Source organism: Dipodomys spectabilis, unplaced genomic scaffold (genome assembly GCF_019054845.1).
Source record: "Dipodomys spectabilis isolate Male_0828 unplaced genomic scaffold, ASM1905484v1 ptg000108l, whole genome shotgun sequence".
In the NCBI taxonomy this organism is placed as follows: Eukaryota; Metazoa; Chordata; class Mammalia; order Rodentia; family Heteromyidae; genus Dipodomys; species Dipodomys spectabilis.
Window position 1 is genome coordinate 15,902,643 of NW_024870785.1, and position 19,858 is coordinate 15,922,500.

Below are 19,858 nucleotides of genomic sequence, written 5' to 3' on the forward strand. Positions count from 1 at the left end.
TGGGAAATAAAGTCTCACACACACACCATGAATCCCCAACACGCTAACAGGGAAGTGAGTGTCACACTCCTGCTGATATGGTCACCTCCAAAAATATAATGCCTATCAGAGCAAAAGAAAACACCAGAAAACTTCAAAACTTGGGGTCCTTATCCTCTCCTCTGGGAGGGGAAAATGGACAAATAGAAAGCAGGGCTCCGTTTCTACATGCTCAAGTCACAGAATCTGCTGAGGTGGACACATGACAAAGGAAATGAAATCCAGTTCCTTGAGTACCCGGCGGCAAGAAAGAGAATGGAAGATCCAAGAAAATCCTAATGTTCCTGGATTTCTGCAGTAAACAGTCCTGATCCGATTCACTTACTATACTGCAATACCCATGAAGTTCATTAACTAGCCTATATATATTTTTTTAAACTAGAGAAGGAGGCGGTGGAGGACAAATCAGTAATTGCTCCTTGAGAGCAAACCAAAGTTACTGAGAAAATCTCTTCTAAAGGAGACTGTCAAAACAAGTCACTTAAGGATTAGTGAGAGCTAAATCCTCCGCCAGAGAGATTTTTCTCAACAGTCCTAAATGGGTTTTAGTATCAGAAAAATCTTAGAAAATATACTACTCCTGCCTCCAACCCTCCCTGCCTCCCAGAATGGTTCTTTCAATACAGCTCATCTTGTGGGAGCACAGTATTTCCTTAGGCTGAGAATTCATCTTCAAAAAAATAAAATAAAATAAAGTCTATCCTTGACAGCAGACTCAGGAGCCACAAGTAAATCGTTACTGGCACCTCATGCGTTTTGCAGGCTTGTCTGTACAACATACATGATCAAGAACAATCTTTTCTTAGTAGCTTCTCTGATCATGATTAATATATGGCTGTGATAAGCTAATGTTCTTCCTTGCATATTCTTTTATTTCTTCCCTTCCTTAAGGTGTAACTGCTTGACTTGCTCACTTGGCACAAACCAGAGCTGAAATTTCATCATTAAAAATATTAGACGAGCTGGGTACCATGCCAGTGGCTCACACCTGTAAATCCTAGCTACTCAGGAGGCTGAGAGCTAAGGATTTTGAAGCCAGCCTGGACAAAAAAGACCATGAAGCTCTTATCTCTCCATTTATCCGCCAAATAGTCAGAAGTGAAGTTATGGCTCAATTGACAAGAGTGCTAGCCTTGAGCAAAAATGCTCAGAGACAGCACCTAGCACTAATAAATTCAAACCCAGTAGCAGCACACATGCACACGCATGTGCACACACGTGCACACACACACACACATGCACAAGCATACACACAGAGTGAGTCCTTTTGGTTAGGAGAAAAAAAAACCCACTAACAAAAGCCTACTGTTTTAATGCCAGAGTACTTGGAGCATACATTTTAATCTGGTGGCAATGGGTCACCTGATATACTACCTTGAAATCATCACTGGGACCTTTCTTATATTTTTGAACAGTCTCTGTAGTTTCTAGCCTTGGATTAGAGAGGCACATGTCTCTTTGTTAAGTGAGTCCATACAAAAGACCTATTCATCCTGCCAGTGCTTAGAGACATTCTGGTACTTGGTCCCCCTAAGAGGGTCACCTGGAAAGGCTGTTTTTGTATGTTTCTCAGAAATTCACATCCATTTTTCTTCACAAATCTTTTTTTTTAAATAACAGACAAAATGGCCACTATATATGAAACAAGAAGGAAACCTCAAATCCCAATCCCCAGGTACTTCTTTTCCCAGTCTACCTTATGTTTATCATCTCACCATAGAAAAATCCTTCAGACACTTGAAATCCATGAATACTCTTTTAATATTCAACTATTCCAACAGGCAACCCATCAAGTCTATTTAATTAGCAAGACTCTAGGGAACTCAGTTAGTCTTTTATTTTGGTTGTTTCTCTGGGAAAAGGAGGCAGGATTGGGATTATGTAGACACTGAGCCGAAATCCAGAAAGCTGTCATTTCCATTTGCTCTGTGAACTTGAACAAGTCACTTGACCTCTAAGAAGCTTAGCTGCATTGTTTATGAAAAAAACAATAAGAGCAACCTATATGACAAAAATCACAGAAGCAGAAAGGGTCCACTGTCTTAGATCTGACATTTGGGTCGAGCTGGAGAATTCCGATTCCCTTTCTGGGAATGGGCTGGTGGTGAAACCAAAGTCAGGAGAGGGTCAGTTATATATATGTATGCATATGAGGCTTCATGGGCAACAGAGAGAACAGCATAGAGAACAGCCAAACAAAGGAAAGGAGGGAAAGAGAAAGGGAGATGAGAGTGAGAAGGAGAAGGAAAGAGAAAAAGGAAGAGAGAAAGAACCAAAAGGTATTAGCAAGAGCAATCTGCCTACCCATTCATCTTGTTGATAACCAAAGTCTACCCACAGTTTTACAAGTTTCAATCGAGTTCTGCCCTAACTTGATTACCTATCAGAGACTTACACTCATTTTCTCCCAAATGACATCTCAAGATCTTTGCCTGTGGGATGAATGAGTCATCAGGATATACCACATAAATCTCTACCTCACTCAAGAGCAAGTTCAATAGTTGCCTCAGAGTCCTTTCTTGCCCAGGGAGGGTGTCTGAATCCTAGATGAGTATGTAAAGCAAAGTATGAGCCAACTGTCCTGGTGACAAAACTCGAGAGTAAGAATACCTATTTTGGGGTAGAGGCTAAAAGTTTCCATTGGTATGATTTATCATCACTCAGGGAAGTGCTTGTGTGTTATAGTCCACTTCCATTGAATAGACAACTCTGTGATTCAACACGTATTTCTGAGCCATAAGTGGAGGCATCTGAATTTCCAAATGACTTGTGAATATTATTTGTGTGCGTTTCTTAGGAAATTACATTTTCATGGAAAAAGTAAAAACTCAAATAACAAGATGAACCTGGAAAATGTACAATGAATGCCTACAGATAATGCTTACTCAGTGATGGAGCTAAGGGCCTTCCCCCAGATCGGTCCTTCTCATAAAGAATTGACAACTATAAGTCTCCTTTCCTAATTCATTCAGTTCTATCTTCTTCAACTTCAACTTGAAGTGTCAACTTCATGCTATAGAACAAACCAAAACCATGTCCATAATAAGAGAGAAGACACTTAAAGAATAGGTCCTCGTGGATTTAGAGAAATGACTGGTGGTTTCCTCGTACCCTTCTCTCCTCCTGTCCTTATATGTAGACATGCAAGTTGAAATAGGAGTCCAAGTTAAGGCAATGTAAGATTAGGAAATAAGGTACTTACTATGTGCTAGGCATGTCATGTGAAGCAACTTATCTGACATGTAAGAGCCCAATGAAGTAGAATTATGTTCATCAACTCAGAGGCAAAAGACATAGAGATTCAGTTTGGTCTAGCTGCCTATCAATAAGAGACAGTGCTAAGATTTCAAGCAAGTTCTGAGAACTCTGAAGAACTAATGGTCTTGGGAGATCTTCTGTTTGCTAGAGGCACAGGCTTTCTTGTTAAAGGCTCTAGGGACAGAGATACATAGAAGTTCTAGCTTCTTCTGGATAGCCAAGTTCCTCCAGGGAGGCAGGGCAGAAGTCTTCAGAAAATAAGGCAATGCTTTCTGGTTTTGTTCTATTTCTTTGGGAAATACCATGGAGGGAGGTGGGTATGGGTGGTGAAGAGCTCTAAGAGTAACTACTCCAAAATCACTGTGGAGAGAGGCTATCTAGCAGACTGTTTTCAGGGGGCTGCTATGTTGGCATGGTGATTGGTATTGGAGATAAGGCATGCCCCTAGACTTATGAAATCATGGTAGGTCATCTCTAGAACTTCCAGTAGCATCCAACAAATTTTTGCCCAGTAACTAACCTCATGCAATTATAAATCAGGGTTGGTAGCAGATCTGGCACACACCTACTTAAGCCCAGAAACCATGAAGTGGGTGGTTCACATGGAAGCATGTGTTTACATAAGGCCTTTTCCCAATTTCATTTTCTTCCATCCTTCCTTAGGATCTGCCAGGTTGAGAGTCCATACAAAAATGCAAAAAAATAAGAATCATTTTTCCAAAGCTCTCAGCATGGAAAGCACAGAACGGAAGTAAGGAACAGTTAACATTTGACTACCTGGGCACCTAGAAAACAGGTCACATGATCATGCCATAAGATAAAAGTACATGACTCAAGAGGGACCTGTGATCTTCACCTTGCTTATCTGATTGATACCTAAATGTGGATTTGAAATAACACGATCACTAATTTTCAGAGAGGATAAAGGGGAAATCCAAAATACTAACAGTAAAAAGTGAGTAGTAAAAGGCAAGTAACCCAGACAGGGAGTTTCCTAAGCAAGCATAACCCAGAAGTTAACAGCCATCTATCTTCTGTGGTGCTGTTTTCCTTATGACAGACAGCAGACCCCAGGGCTTAGCCATCTGCTGAGACCATTAGTGACCACTGCCAGGTAGAGACGTCAGCAGAAAGCCTTCTCAGTAGAAGACATAAGCCTATCTTCCAAAACAACTCTCCCATACTTCCAACAACTGATTAAACAGAGCTTTATCAAGATGGAGTCAAGAAAATTTGGAGAATGAGTGTACACAATAACCGTCAGATCACGAATAATGTGAGACCACTAAGTCAAACTCTTTTTGGAGAGGCTATTAGGCTAATTACATCTGAAGCTTAATTGTACTAGCTAGCTTTCCAGTCAGATCCTCATTCAAAGACCAGCCAAGAAAATTCTCTGCAGAACTGTTCAAATCATTTCCAAAAAGAACAAGATAACCTCTCATTGTGAATCTGAAAAAAAAAGTAACTTGGATATCACACATCATCACAACCACAATCCAAGGGCATTATTTGGTGCTTTTTCACTTAGTTAGGTACAAGCCTGAAGTTCAAGATTAAAAGGATCATTTCTTGTAGGCCAAGTGGAATCTTTTGATGTGAAATAATGTTGTCACATAATTTTTGGGGGGGAGGCAAGTTCCCAAATGTTTTTTTGCGATGTATATTCACAAAATGTTCAACATAGAAAAATACCAATAACAGTAGCCTAAGTGCACCAGAGTTACTTAAGATTGTCACAGACATTTCCCAAACGACATCTTTTAGATTTATGCAGAAACACATGGATGGCTATTTTAACATTGCTGCCCTAATAGCACAGCATACTTAATAGGCCTGAGTCAGTTACTACCAATGTGTGTGTTGGAGCAAGTATGTTCTTTCCCAAACTCGTTTATCTATAAAAATGAAGAGCTTTGCACAAAGGCTTTCACCTACATTTAAAGGATCTGCTCTTATTATTCCTGTTTTTCTCTCCTTAAGTCAGAGAACCCATATGTGTGCATGTGTATATTCATGTGTGTATTTAGCAATGGATTTATGCCTCATGTTATAAAAAATAAGGAAATGCTTCTTGTCTTTTATTCCATAAGGAATGCTATTTAACTTCTGTACTGTCTAAACCAGAAATTTTAGAATATTTTGATTCACATGATATCCTTAATGTCTCAGTCATTTTTCAAATTTGTGAGGAAATACCTTGGCTAAAAGAAATATCTTCCAGTTCTGTTTATTAATTAAACCCAAGTAACAATTAAGTATTTAAGTTCCAACAAAGGATTAGACTTTGTTTTGGCTAGTACAGAGGCTTAAACTCAGGCCCTCACACTCAACCACTCAGCTTGCTTGATCAAAGCTGGCATTCTACCATTTGAGCCATATCTACAGTCCAGTTTTTTTTTTTTCCTGGTTATTTGGATATAAGAGTTCACAATCTTTTCTGCCTGAGTTGGCTTTACTAAATGGTGATCTTCTGGATCTCAGCCCCCGAGTAGCTAGGATTATAGGCATGAGCCATTTGTGCCTGGCTAATTTAATAGTTGTTGTTTTTTTTTTTGTGGGGGGGAGGGATACACATACCTTAAAAGAGAAAACTATTTTGAACTCAGAGGCTGGGTGCTGTCTCTGAAGCTTCTTTGTGCTTAAGGCTAGCACTTTACCACTTGAGCCACAGTATCACTACTGGTTTTTGAGTGGTTAACTGAGATAAGAGTCTCACGGGAACTTTTTTGCCTGGGCTGGCTTCAAAACGTGATCCTCAGATCTTGGCCTCCTGATTTCAGGCATGAGCCACTGGAGCCTGGCTCCATTGCCACTTACTAATGAGATGCATATACTTGTTGGGTCCAACCTTTTAGACCTTGATGTTGCTTTGGAAACCCCCATCCTCATTTCCTGCTCCCCATGATCTTCAAAGGTCCTATTGCACAGACTCATGACATAAGTGAATATCATGCACTCCAATAGTGAAACTGTAAACTACCTCAGTGGAGTTGTTCACACGGGTCTGACAGATGTCAAGAATGGCTGTGTTTCCTACACAACATAAAACATTTTCCTGGCACTCATCTGCTACAGTGTACAGAGGGTATGCTGTTTGGGAATTAGGATGTGAATCAACCTTACCAAGTCAAATTCTTCTGTGTTTTGTCTCACACAAAAATGACACAACAATACTACATAGGAATCTAAGAAATAATTATGTCTTGGTATGGAATCTGAACTCCTTTTCCTATCTCACTTTTCAGTTGTGACACTTCACTGGTTTTGTTTTTTTTTTTTGGTCGTGGGTCCTGAACTCTGGGCCTGGGCACTGTCCCTCAGCTCTTCAGCTCAAGGCTAGTGCTCTACCACTTGAGCCACAGCGCCACTTCCAGCTTTTTCTGCTTATGTGGTGCTGCACCCAGGGCCTCATGAATCCGAGGCAAGCACCCTACCACTGAGCCATCTTCCTAGACCTGACATTTCACTTTTTTGAGAAACTTTCCTATGGTTACCAGAGAGACCCTTCGGGTCTAAAAGTATCAATCATATGATTGAGAAAAAAACAGAGTAACCCAAGTTTATCAACTTCAGTAGGAGGAATTTGTGAGCTGGGGATCGGCGTCCTGTTGTTTCACTTCAAATAAGGAAATCTCAGTCCTAGTTTGCTGGTATATGACTGTAATCCCAGGAGTTGGACATAAGATGACCACGGTCTAAGACCAGCTCCTGGAAGCATGGCTCAAATGGAAGAGATTACTTGTGCCAGCTGAGTTCAAAATCCAGCACCACAAGAGAGAAGCGGGGGGGGGGGGGGGGGGGGGGGGGAGGGAAAGAGGGAAGGAAGGAGGGAGAGAGGAAGGAAGGAAAGAATTCTGCCTGCATATTTCCTGTTCTGAAATGTTTTGAATTTAGATTCAAGCTTAAGAGATGCACCAGAGCTTATCCCATTTCTGATCAAATAATATTCTGTCTTGTGTTACTTTATAGGAACATCTACAGAGCTGAAAGGTGGTTTAAAACATGTTCAAGAAGAGCAGCAAGGAGAGAGAGAGGGCAGTGCAGAAGGTAATGTTGAAAGCCCCTTTGGTAGCTTTTACCAATTTTGCCTTACACATAACTCTCATCCCAGTTCAGTGGAGTTACCTGCCTAAGTTCAGGGTTGAGAGTTCAGATTTTAGCTTTTAGCTGCTCAGATTTACTAGCTCCTAAATTGAGAATTTCTCCCAAACACAAAAGTAAAACAAGCTGAGCATTGGTGACTCATGCCTGTAATCCTAGCTACTCAGGAGGCTGAGATCTAGAAGAATGTGGCTTGAAGCCAGTCTGGGCAGAAAACTCTCTTAAGACTCTCTTATCGCCAATTAACCAGGAAACAGCAGAGCTGGAGGCATGGCTCAAGTGGTAGAGTACCAGCAGCTGAGAAAACAAACCAAAGCACATACAATAACCCAAGTTCAAACTCTAGTAGCAATGAAACAGAATAATAGAAATAAAAGGAAGCAAAAGAGTGGCTTGGAGAGAAAGACTTTTGTGCAGGGTATGAACCTTCCTCTGGTGTGGAGAGACCACTATCCTGGTTTTTTGGGCTAAGCCTACCAGATAAGGGGTTCCAGGGCACTGAGGCCAATAAAACAGGCATTCAGCAAATACCAAGTACAAGCATTATGTTTATAGTGTGTTTTGGAGTGACCCTACAGGAAGACGAGAGAGCGTATCTTAAAGAGGGGACACCACAGGCCAGGGACAGGAGGTAATTACACACCAAGCAAGCATAAGCAGGCTCATTGTAACTTTAGAATAAATGGAGTAATAGTGCCTTCCCTCCCAGGGGCATTGTAAGGCAGGACCCAGCAAGAGTTGTTTCTATTGCTCAATGTACTTATGGACTCCACTGGCAATTTGGCACAAAGCTTTCTAAGAAATCTGGATCCCTCTTGTCCCATGTGAGTCAATCACTCTCAGAGTCCTGATTCTGTCCACATTCTATCAGGCCTCTTCAGTTTTCCAAGGCCCAGACACAAGATATAGCACTACTTTTCAAGGCTCTGCTTTATTTTAGAATTCCCTCCCAATGATCTGTACAAAGTGGTGAATTCTGAGGTCCACCATTCAACATGCGGTAATTCCCATTCTAGTGGGAACTTGCCACCTTTATTTAGAAAAGCAAACAAAACAGAAACCAACAACCTAGAAACACAGTAGTCATTACAGGTTGATTACTTTTCCAGGGTCTGTGAATGTAGAATTATGCAGAAGAAAAGAAGTCCACATAACAGAAACTGAAATGAGGTGGCAATGAGTACATGTTACAATTTCCCACACAACCCTATTAGAAAATGTTTGCAGTTCCAAATGCTTTGGTAAGCCTTTGGGGGGAGCACATTTCACATTTATCTATAGTGCTATGTAAAATACCTTGTTTGCTTAGACAAAATGAAAGATCAATAGCAATCCCTGGGCGGCGATGATTTCCCTATCATTCATATCCAGTGTTTACTAATTCAGGGTTATACGCTTACAACAGGGGAAAAAGCACTTGTGTTTCCTTTGAGGAATCTGAGACCAATTAGTAATTAAATCTACTAATTCTTATAAAGGACAACCTTATAAAAGACAAGGTTATAGGTTCAAATATCATATAACTGCATAAATGTAGTAACTGGGGAACTGGGATTAGCACCTTGCACATGCTAGGCAGATGTTCTACCATTTCAGTCCCACCTTTGTGCACTAGTTATTTTCAAGCTAGTATCTCACTTTATGCCTAGGCTAGCTTGGACTGTGATCCTCTTATTTTTGGCTCTCTGCCAGGCTTCTTCCATTGCACCCAACAATTATGTTTCCCTCATAGCTAGGTAATGGGCATGTACTAGCATGCTCAGTGGTTAGTTGAGGTAAGAGTCTCAAGAATTCGATTGTGGTCTTGAACTACAATCCTACAATCCTAAGTGGCTAGGAATATAGGCTTGAGACACCATGCCCAGACTTTAGTAACATATTTAAGACCAGCCAATTATTCAATGTTTTCCACATTTACCTTCCCCCAGCAAGGCACATCCTGGGTTTTATTAAAGGCCATAACAGGTATATGTTTACAATATGAAACAGGAGTCCTCACTGGAACACAGCTGAGTTTTAGACATATGGTCTATGGAGTATGAAGAGAGCATTTCCCCTGCGTGTTTATTTCCATAATGATTATAGAGTTTCTGCTTAAGATAACCTTGTACTTCAGCAATAATGGGAATTTGGACATGTACAAATATGGTGGCTAGAGAGAAGCCATACGCCAGGGGCAGAAAACAAGACGCACTGTGTAAGGATTTACAGGGCCAGTTAAAACTGCCAGGAGTATTCCAATCAGATGGGGCAGATGGTTGTTCATCTGTGTGATGGCTATTTGACCTTCTCCAGTCATATCTTCTGGGAGATAAGTATGAACAGCAAGAACTCCATCAAATTCTACCAGGCCTTGCTGTTCAAAACATTCTCTGCACAGCATGCTTTCAAATGAGCACAGACACAGAGAGCTCTTCCCTCACTTCAACACTACCTTCTCTTCCATCCTGGTGAAGAAAGATTGGATAGGATTGGTGATGATGATCATCTTGGGGCAGGATAACTTGAGGAAACTGAGGACTGGGGAAGGCAACTCAGATATGTGGTATTTAGAAACATGGGAGTCAGGATACATTTCTTCCTGAAGGATGCATTTCTCACCCTGAGAATTAACACTTGTCTGACAGGATATGTGCCTTCCAGAGAAAAATGCTTCCCCCAGATTTAGCAACCTCCCACCAAAAATGAAGCTATCAAGGTGCCTTCCTTATCTCAAGGACAAGAATCTGTTTTATGGCTGGATGAATTCTCACCTGGAAAGACTATCCAAATGTCCAGAAACTTAGAAACTAACACCAGGGGTGATTATAGCAATGATAAAACACCTAGCTTTGCATAACTTTGAAGCCAGGCCCCCTGCCTTTACCATATAAATGCCCCTAACAGCCAAAGAGCTGTGTGTCTCTCTTATTTTCTCCTGAGAGCACCCACACTCTGTTAGAGTGTGCCCCTGCCTTTCTGCTTACCTATTTGCTTTATTTTCGGTCTGTCTGTCTGCTTGCTTGCTTACTCACTCAATAAACCTCTGCCAAGTTTTCTTACCATTGTGATTGTCCAGACATTCCTATTCTGCAATCAAAGTCAAAGACCCTAAATGAAGAATACCTACTTTAAAAGAAAAACTTTACTAACTCTTACCTGCTTCCAGTGACAGTCCCACCAGTCCTAAGCAGGAGCAGAAGTCCATGAGTCCCAGATGGCCATGACCCCTGTCAATGGCATTAGGAGGACTGACAATAACCAGCAATGACTGGAAATCCAGACTAATTGTCAACACTCACAAAACATCTGTATCTCTTTGGGAACTCAGGAGGCGGCAGAGGGTTGGGGACTGGATAAAGGACTGGACTTTCCTCCTTTGAGGATTTGAAGCTCTGGAAACTTTAGTCTTACTTGAGACTCATTCATGCCCCTGAGCTGGAAAAGCCTGGAATGATTTTGGTTCTATATGTCATTCTTCAGAATGTAATCTTAATTCTGTAATCATCTATGATCTTGTATCATCCTCCCCTCCCCCCCCCCCAAACCACTGGACAACCAGGTCTCTGTGAAAAGTGAGGAGAAATGTACATTCACTGGTTTCTTCCCCAGCAGCCTCTTTTCTAATTTACATTGCTATGTGAGTACAAAGTAGCATGATAAAAAATGCAGTTCTTAAGACAGCTCATTAGATCAATTGTGTGTGTGTGTGTGTGTGTGTGTGTGTGTGTGCGCGTGCACGCGTGCGCACACAAGCACGTGTGTAGTTTTTCTTTTCTTTTTTATTTCCCTCTTCCCAAACAGGGACCACTGTGCTTGCTTTCAAGTGACAAGAGTAGTGACAGCTGCTCTATAAGGTATTCAATGGTTAATTAAGACAGAAATGTCATAGCTGAGCTCTTTTGTGTTTCATGGAAAGTAGTTGCTAAATAGATGAAAGTAGGTCTGAGGCAAGGGATAGCAGAACTATTATTTCAATTAATAAATAGCTCTAAAAGTGCTAAGAAGTGATAGAGGCCTCAGGAGCGGCTATATCTGTCCCAGTTCTGTCAGGAAAATTAACCAGAGCGCTAGTGATTGTCATTGCTTCTCTTTACGAGATTCAAGCAAGTCCAGGTCACCTGTGTAGCATCTGCCTGGCTCCTGGGGCACCCCCTAGTGACACATTCTTATACCTTGGTACATTCCTTTAGCTCTTTTAGAAAGAAATTACCCTAATTCACCTTAACTCTTTTACCCACTATTTTCCCCTCATTTCCACCAAAAAAAATCCTAACACGGCTTTTTTTTTCCCAGACAAATATCAGGGAAGCATTTATAAATATTTCAGAGGTGTTTCATAAATAAATAAGCAAATCTACAAAAAAGACCTTTTTTTTAATGAGATCTTGGCTGGGTATAGGACCTTATCTTTGAGCATCATTAAAACCAGTTGGGAAGATTTTTATACTGGAATCTCATTTGGATGGGGGTGGGGGAGATTCATAATATATGAACAGCCCACAATAAGTCTCCAAAACCATGCAGCCTTGTCTCTGACAGATTAGTCAGCTTCCACACTGGGGAGTAGCTTTTACTCTTTTGAAAGTAAATACTAATCAATAGGAACTGTTCTGACAAAAACCTTCTTGCTGCTTAATTACACTGATGCTACCCATAGACCCCAACAGAATTTTCCCCTGGATGTAACTAAATGGAGAACCAAGGAAAGGAGCTTGTGAATTATCACCATCACTCACTTCAAATGTAATTAACGCCACCCCCTTCCCTAACTACCACAAGTACATTAAAGTACTATTTGTGGGTGTGATTTTCTAAAAGGGTCTGAAGGCTCTACCCACATCAATCTTTTCCAACACACACACACACACATATGCATGCACACATTTGTACAGGAAATCAGATGATAGCCAGGGATATGGTCCTGACCCTTATAGGAAATCTCTCCCTTTCTGAAATCTTTGTAGTTTATCTAGCGTAATAAACTATGTGATTTCTTGGGCAATGTCAGAGATAGCCAGACGCTCTCACATGACAGTTCCTTTCAAGAGTGTTCAGCCACTCTGGCAGTCAATGGGTATACATGGTTGGCACTGGTTTCATGTCACTTTGGTGAAGCCATTGAGGCCACTAATTGAAATCAGAAGTCTGTCATTGCACTACTGGTCTGACAGTTCCATGGCTCCTTCCACCAGAGATACCAGATTCTGGACTTCAACCTGTGTGTGAAGTCTGCCTAGATGACCAGTGCTCCCTACCTCTGCCAGAAACACGACAGGCATATGTATCCGAGACTGATGTGGGCTTCCTTCCATAGCTCACCAGGCATGGAGGCCTTCCACAGTTCTTTTTATTCATGTTCTATTTTGGTGAGGCCACTTCCTGACTCAGGGTCACAAATGGCCTAGCCCTAAGGGACAGTGACCATCATGCCCAGGTCAACCCAGTGTCGCTCAGTGTGGGGAGAGGGGGGAAGGTGAGTAAGCAGTGCCCAGAGATCTGGGCCCTATTTATTTCCACTTAAACATGATTTCCCTTGATTCAGAATGATCTCAGAGAAACCAACCAACCAACAACAGCAAAAAATACTAATCAAAATGGAATGCAAATATGCTCTATCTCCCCCCCATCCCGCCCATTTCCATGGTACTAATGTTTTAGAAATAGAAGATACCTCTGGAGAGACAAGATAATACCAAATTTTAAAATCTGTAGAAAATGAGTACAGGGGTAGGCGGGTACTATTAATGTTACTAAATATAAGCACTAGGAAGCTACAATAAATGGAAAAACCAGAATAGTCATCCTTTTTAAAAAAAAAACTGTACTAAAAATCCTGTATGTTCAAGAATCATTTTCTCCAGAGAGTCCAATAATAATACTTGCAATTCAATATTCATTTCTGTAGTGTGCTCTCTCTCTTTCTCTAGCATTCCTCCCTCTCTCCCACTGCCTCAGTAAAGCAGGCTGAACCTTAAGCAGAAAGTGTAGCTCTGCCAGCTTAATATGGTACCAGGTGCCAAGAACTTTGGAGATGAGGCCCAGCCTGCAGCTTTTACGCGAAGGTGAAAATTGCTTTCATTGTATTATTTTTTTTAATTTTACGTTTTTATTTTACAGAGAGTGCTAAGATGACTCTAGATAGACAACCCAGGACCACAGAGAGAGTTATGTAGCTTGCTGTGTCTGACCACTCTTTCCCCTCCATGAACGGACCTGCTTATATTTACTAACTGGAGGACAAAGAAGGCAAGGGGTCTTCCACAATGGTCATCTCCAGGTGTGTTGAAACTTGTCCTAAGAAACCACTAGAGAACCAAGAGCAAATGCATACTATGTGTTAGATATCATCCTAATTTAAATATGCAGATACTCAAGAACACTGGTTCCTAAGATTCACCCAGCTTGGGACTCAACTATAGAAATTCTCTCAGATAGTATCTACTGCCCTCCGATCCCAAGTCTCAATAAGCTGTTCTTACATTATTGTAATAGTGAAACAAACAACAAAAAAAAAGAGTATCTCACTGAGCCCCAAATTCCACATATCAATGCTCCTTAAAATCTAAGTAGGCAAGAAGGAAGTTACAGTTAGCAGGAAACTCAGCCCCAAGATGTACCCCTGCCTTTCCACTGCTTCCTAAATAAAGTTTTTTATTGAAACAGCAAACCTTTATGTATGTAAATATGTGGAAACAGAGAGGCTCTGAGAAAATCCATAGAAAATAAGAGTCAGGGGCTATTTATAAGGGAGGCATTTTAGAAAGCAAACAGTCTTCTCTCTCTCTCTCTCTTTCTCTCTGTTGTTTTGTTTTGGTGGTGCTGGTACTGATGAATTCTCACTGTCACTCATTCATTAAAGGCTGTGTTCCACCATTTGAAGCACACCTCCATTTCTGGCTTTTTGCTAGTTAAGAGTCTCACTGATTTGTCTGCCCAGGCTGGTGTGAACCATCTATGCCTGGGTTTACTTCTCTCATTATATATACAGGGAAACAGAGGGTCAGGAAGGTGAACAGGGTCCCCATTCAGCTAAAATCAGGTCTGAGGATACAACCCTGGCTTGGACTTCTGGCATGTAATTCATAGTCTCCACCACTAACAAGGGTCCTGGTTGTTATTGTTTGTTTGACTCCTGGAGCCTCCTAGTGGGGCAGGAGAAAAGGCCAAGACTTAGAACATCTCCCACTTTTTTTAAAAAGAGAAATCTGGAATGTGCTATTATTTTCCTCCCTCCCTCTTTCTTCTTCATTTCAGCCTTTTTTTCCCTCCAAAAAGCAGCTAACCCTTCACGACAGAGGTGATGCAGAGATCTACTGATCAAGTAAGCCTGAAAGTCTTTTGCTTCCTGTAGGGAAAAAAAAATCCACATGTGCCCTTCAGCCTCATAATTGAGTTGCAAAGGGGGAATTATTTTCTAGCTGTGTGCAGTCATGCCCCACAACTTACCAATAAAAAAAGCAAGTGGAGTTTTGTTTTTGTTTTGGTCTCTACACTGGTCAGCTCTAGAGTTAGATTCATGAAGCTGAACAAGAGCTCAGTTATTTACAACAACTGATTACACTCCAGGATATATTAAACAGAGTGAGATATTTGAGCTCTAGAGACTAACTGGAAGGGTTCTAAAATGTCAGTGTTGATGTTTCCTGTATGGATTCCCTGAACCACAGTGGAAACCAATCCTGAATCTTTAAAACAACAACAACAAAAAACCTACCTTCTAGAAAGCTCCATGAATTTACCAGCAGAGGTAGAAAAAAAAATTAACACGAGGCAAGTTGCTTAGCTACCAGTATCCTGCCTCACCATTAAGGGGGGTAGATCATACTTCTCTGCCATATAAGATTGAGATAAGTAAGCCAGGTGTTGGTGGCTCACGCCTGTAATCCTAGCTACTCAGGAGGCTGAGATCTGAGAATCATGGTTCAAAGCCAGCCCAGGCAGGAAAGGCCATGAAACTCTTATCTCCAATAAACCACCAGGAAACTTGAAATGGTGCTGTGGCTCAAGTGACAGAGCGTTAGCCTTGAGCTGGACAGCACTCAGGCCCAGAGTACAAGCCCCATGACCAAGCCCTCCCCCCCCAATAAAAAGATTCAGATAAGTACAGGAAAACTGGGTAAGCAAGTAATACTTTCAATATGCAGCACACATGGCTTGTCAAAAACCTTCACCTATTTTCCATGAGTCCCTGTAATATCCATAAACAGATATTAGTGTGTGTGTGCACGCACTCACACGCACGTACACACGCGTGCACACATACACACATGTGTACACACACACACACACACAAGAGGTGGGTGGGGTTGGCAGAGATGGGGCAGAATGAAGACGTAACATTATTCAAAATGCACTGTTACTTACAAACTGATAGAAACTCCTTTGAACAGCTACTTAAAGATAATTAAAATAAACGAGAGAAAAAGTGAGACCCTGAGGGTTTCCCTAGTTTGTCTAAGTTCTGCCAGCCTGAGAGCAAAAGACAAGGACCTGACTTAGATTAGCTAGTGCCACATCTGTTTCTTTTTTTTTCTTTTTTCTCCATGGAATTCTATTGCTTCTATATTGGTCCAGGCAAAATGCTCTTAAAGATGAAAAGATTGACACTGTAGTAACTTATTAAATTCATCCCTCCAATGTCAGTCATGTCAATATTTAGGAATCCAGCTATAAACCATCTATACAAGTCTGCAGCTGTCTCTATGACTAGAGAAAGCTCCTCTATTGATGGAAGTGCTGGGCTGGGTCTGCTTCACTGATAGATAGGTGACAAGGCTAGACCAGTCTTACAGCATGCCCTCTTCTCTCTTGGCCACTTACACAGCTGTGTCTGGGAATTGGGACCAACCCAGTCTTTTGTCATCTTCAGTCAGCTGATCTGAGTGGCAGAGAAGAGATGGTTGTTCTCATATTGTGACTTCTAGGTTCTTAGGGGGAAACCACTCTTCTTTAATCCCCTGCTATTCTCTACCCCTCTTAAGCTTTTAGATAAATCATTCTTCAATGATAGACAGATTTACAGTGCAAAATATATTAAAAGAATTGATTCAGGGCAATGGACTCATGCATTAATGAATAAGTAAAATACTAATATTCTCTTTGGAGCTAGATGGATACTAACAGAGAAGAGAAGGGTATCAGGAATAGGAGGGTGACAGAGGGAAGGAAAAGAATGCAATAAAAAGATTAGGAACCCAGAAGAAAGTCCTAGTACTTTGTTTACTGTTCCTGTTAAACTCTCTGGGAATCCATTAACACTTCTTTTTTTAAGCAATTTCATTATCTTGAAGTATTTGTACAAAGGAGGTGCCATTCAACCAAGCAGTTTATGAATACAGTGCATCTTCATCGATGGCATCCTTATCAACATTCTCACCACTCCTCCCATTTAACCCCTTCCCCCACTTTTCTTATTTGTGCTACTGGGCCTTGAGTTCAAGGCCTCCCATTTGCTAGGGAGGCATTCTACCACTTGAGCCACACCCCAGTCCTTCTTTGCTTTAGTTATTTTTGAGACAGTGTCTCACTTTCTGCCCTGGCTAGCCTAGACCATGATTCCTCCTCCTATTTATGCTTCCTATATAAGCTAGGATGATGGACAAGTCCCAAGCTGCCAGCGTTTTCTACTGAGATGGGATCTCTCAAGAACTTTTTTTGGACTATTTAAGGTGATGCTAAGAGAAAGGAACCACAAGATAGGGACACAAGAGGTTTTATCTTTCTTGCTGTTGTTTTTAATGCACTTATAATGTACTTATGATTTTTTTTTGTTTCTTTTGTATGTTCTTCCCCCATGGTATAACCCCTGTTTTCACTGTATTTGATTCTGGTGCCCTACATCTTGTATATACATTTTTCTAATTTGGGGAGGGGAAGCAAAATAAAATGTTGAAACAAGGACATAGGTTGACCCATTGTAACAATGAGATGTACAATACACTATGTTGAAAACAAATTTTACAATATGGAGGGGGAGGAAGGAATTGGGGAGGTGGGCAGGGAAGGGATGGTAGAGGAAAAACAAAGGAGGGGGGTAACAATGCTTGATAGGAAATGTACTCATACCTTACTCGTGACTGTAACCCCTTTTTACAGTATCTTTACAGTAAAAAATATGTATGTATGTGTGTGTGTGTGTGTATATATATATATACATTTAAAAACTTTTTTGCCCAGGCTGACCTCAAACGATGATCCTTCCAATTTCCATCATAGCAAAATGCATGAGCCACCACACCCAGCTCTGATTGAATATCTTTTTGGTAGCAGTTTTATTGAGCATAATTGTAAGTACACAGTGAATTTTTAATAGTACATTTCTAGAATGGTGTAATCACTACCACAATTCAAATTCAGAAACAAGCTAAATTTTAAGAATAAATAGCTTTGCAAAGGCAGTACTGCTCACTGACCACAAGGCTTTATAGAATTTCTTATTACTATCTGCCAACATTAGGCTCCACTATAAATAACCCTTGGTAAGGACAGCCATGCTTTGCATGGTCTTCTCTTTGACTTGGTGCTGAGCATTTGTGTGCTGAGATTTGGATGAGAGCTCAAGGCTCAGCCACCCAGTACCAGACACAAAAGGGGGTCCTTAGTATCAAAAGAGAAATCCAGCAAGCCTTCCACAGGCTTCCAGTCTACCTCCTGGAAAGTTACAATGAGCTCTGGGTCACACCTCAGTTTCTAGAGCCAGTAAAACAAGCACGGGATTGGCCTCTCCACCCCAGCCTTTGACACCCACTTCTGCTTGGAAAGCCTAAAGGAAATTGGCCAACATCTGGGCATTCCATTGTGTTGCTAACTCTCCTCATTGCTATTGTGCTTCTTAGAAACTGTCAGCACAACTTCCTTGGCCTACCCCGTAACAGGCTGGGCCTGTCTTTTACCTTAGGGCTCCCAAAAACACACAATATTATTCCAGTCTTTCTGTTTCACAAGAGTCAAGTAGAGAACAGAAATGTGGTCCTAATTTAAGGTAAAGGATAGAAACAAAGATACCTGTCTGTACTTTGTGGACAAGTATTACCCATCAACATACGTAAAGAATGGCCACAATAAGCAAATATTTGCTGGAGTATAAAATCTTTTGCTTAAATACTCTGTTTATTGCTTAGGGTCATTGTAATGGCTATAGTTACTTAAAAAAGGTTGGAACTGAGGACACTCATGCCCTTATGCTGTTCCCTCTCCTGAGAATTCTCTTTCCTCTCTGTTTCCATTCAGAGTTCCCTGAACATAAACAATGGTCAGCGCCTTTTTCCATGACTTTCTTTCTCATGCAACGTGGATTGGTGGGTAAGGGATTCTGTTTCAGGTCTGTCTCTCCCTGGCACTGATAAGGAACCATGTCTGCTCATCTTTGTGCTGTCTGATAGTTTATGTCTGGCATATAAAAAAGGTTTAATAGATGACCTGCTCTCAGCTGGTTAGGAAAGGACTGTGGAAACAGTGACTTATGGTCAGGGTTCAAAGTTCCTTCTTCAGCAGTGGCGAACGCTTACCTGGCCAGGGAAACCATCTGTGATCATTTGTTGAATGAAGATACTGATTTGGGCTCAAGGTAGACCAAGTGTGAACTGCACTGTCAGATTGCAAGAGAAATGGTAGGAAAGTATGAGAGAAGAATTTCTCCCCAAGTTCTTGTCCACTAAGAAGACTTGGGAGATGCAAACTTCTGGCTAAAGATAGACTTGATTTACTAACTCCACAATTATGCTTTGTGGAATAAGGCAGCTAGTCCTTATACATCTATAGTACTATCTATATCCATGGTAAGAAATTCAAAGATGTGCTTTTTACTGTGTAGCATTTGCAGTTGTAGTTTTGTCTGAGGTGTCCGCTATACTTGGCCCCAGACACAAAGAAAGCCCTTAGTAAACATTTGTGATATGAATGAATATTTCAGTCTCACTTCTATCCCATTAAACATGTACTTTACTTCTTTTGCTCTCAAAGGACATGAAGGTCCTGGAATGCATTTTTCCACCAAACATTTCCTCTGACTAGGAGTTTATCTGTGAACTTGATTAATTGACAAAGTAAATCCATGCAAACCTAGGCCTGGGAGTTCTACCATGTAGAAAATCAAGACAGCATAGAATCAAGTGTCTGGCTTCTTAAAATGGTTAGTCCCTTGCTAATGGATGTCTCAACAAGTCTAGGGGTTGAGGTTTTGGGGTGGGGGAGTCCTGCAGAAACAAGCCATAGATGGGAGGGAAAGAAGTTAGTATTATGTTGTGTATGTACACATGTGTACAAGAGAGGGAGTTAAGGGTGAATGGTGGAGAAAGAACAATTTTGTGCAGTTGACATTTTTCCTCATGGCTGTCCCTGTATGTGTCCATAAACTGACTGGGTTAAATTACAAAAGATCTGAACAGATACTTAAGATTTTTGTAGATGTGTCTGCATTGTAAAGGAACACATATGACTGGCTACGGAGTGTAGGTAAGGTGCTGTTAATGAGACT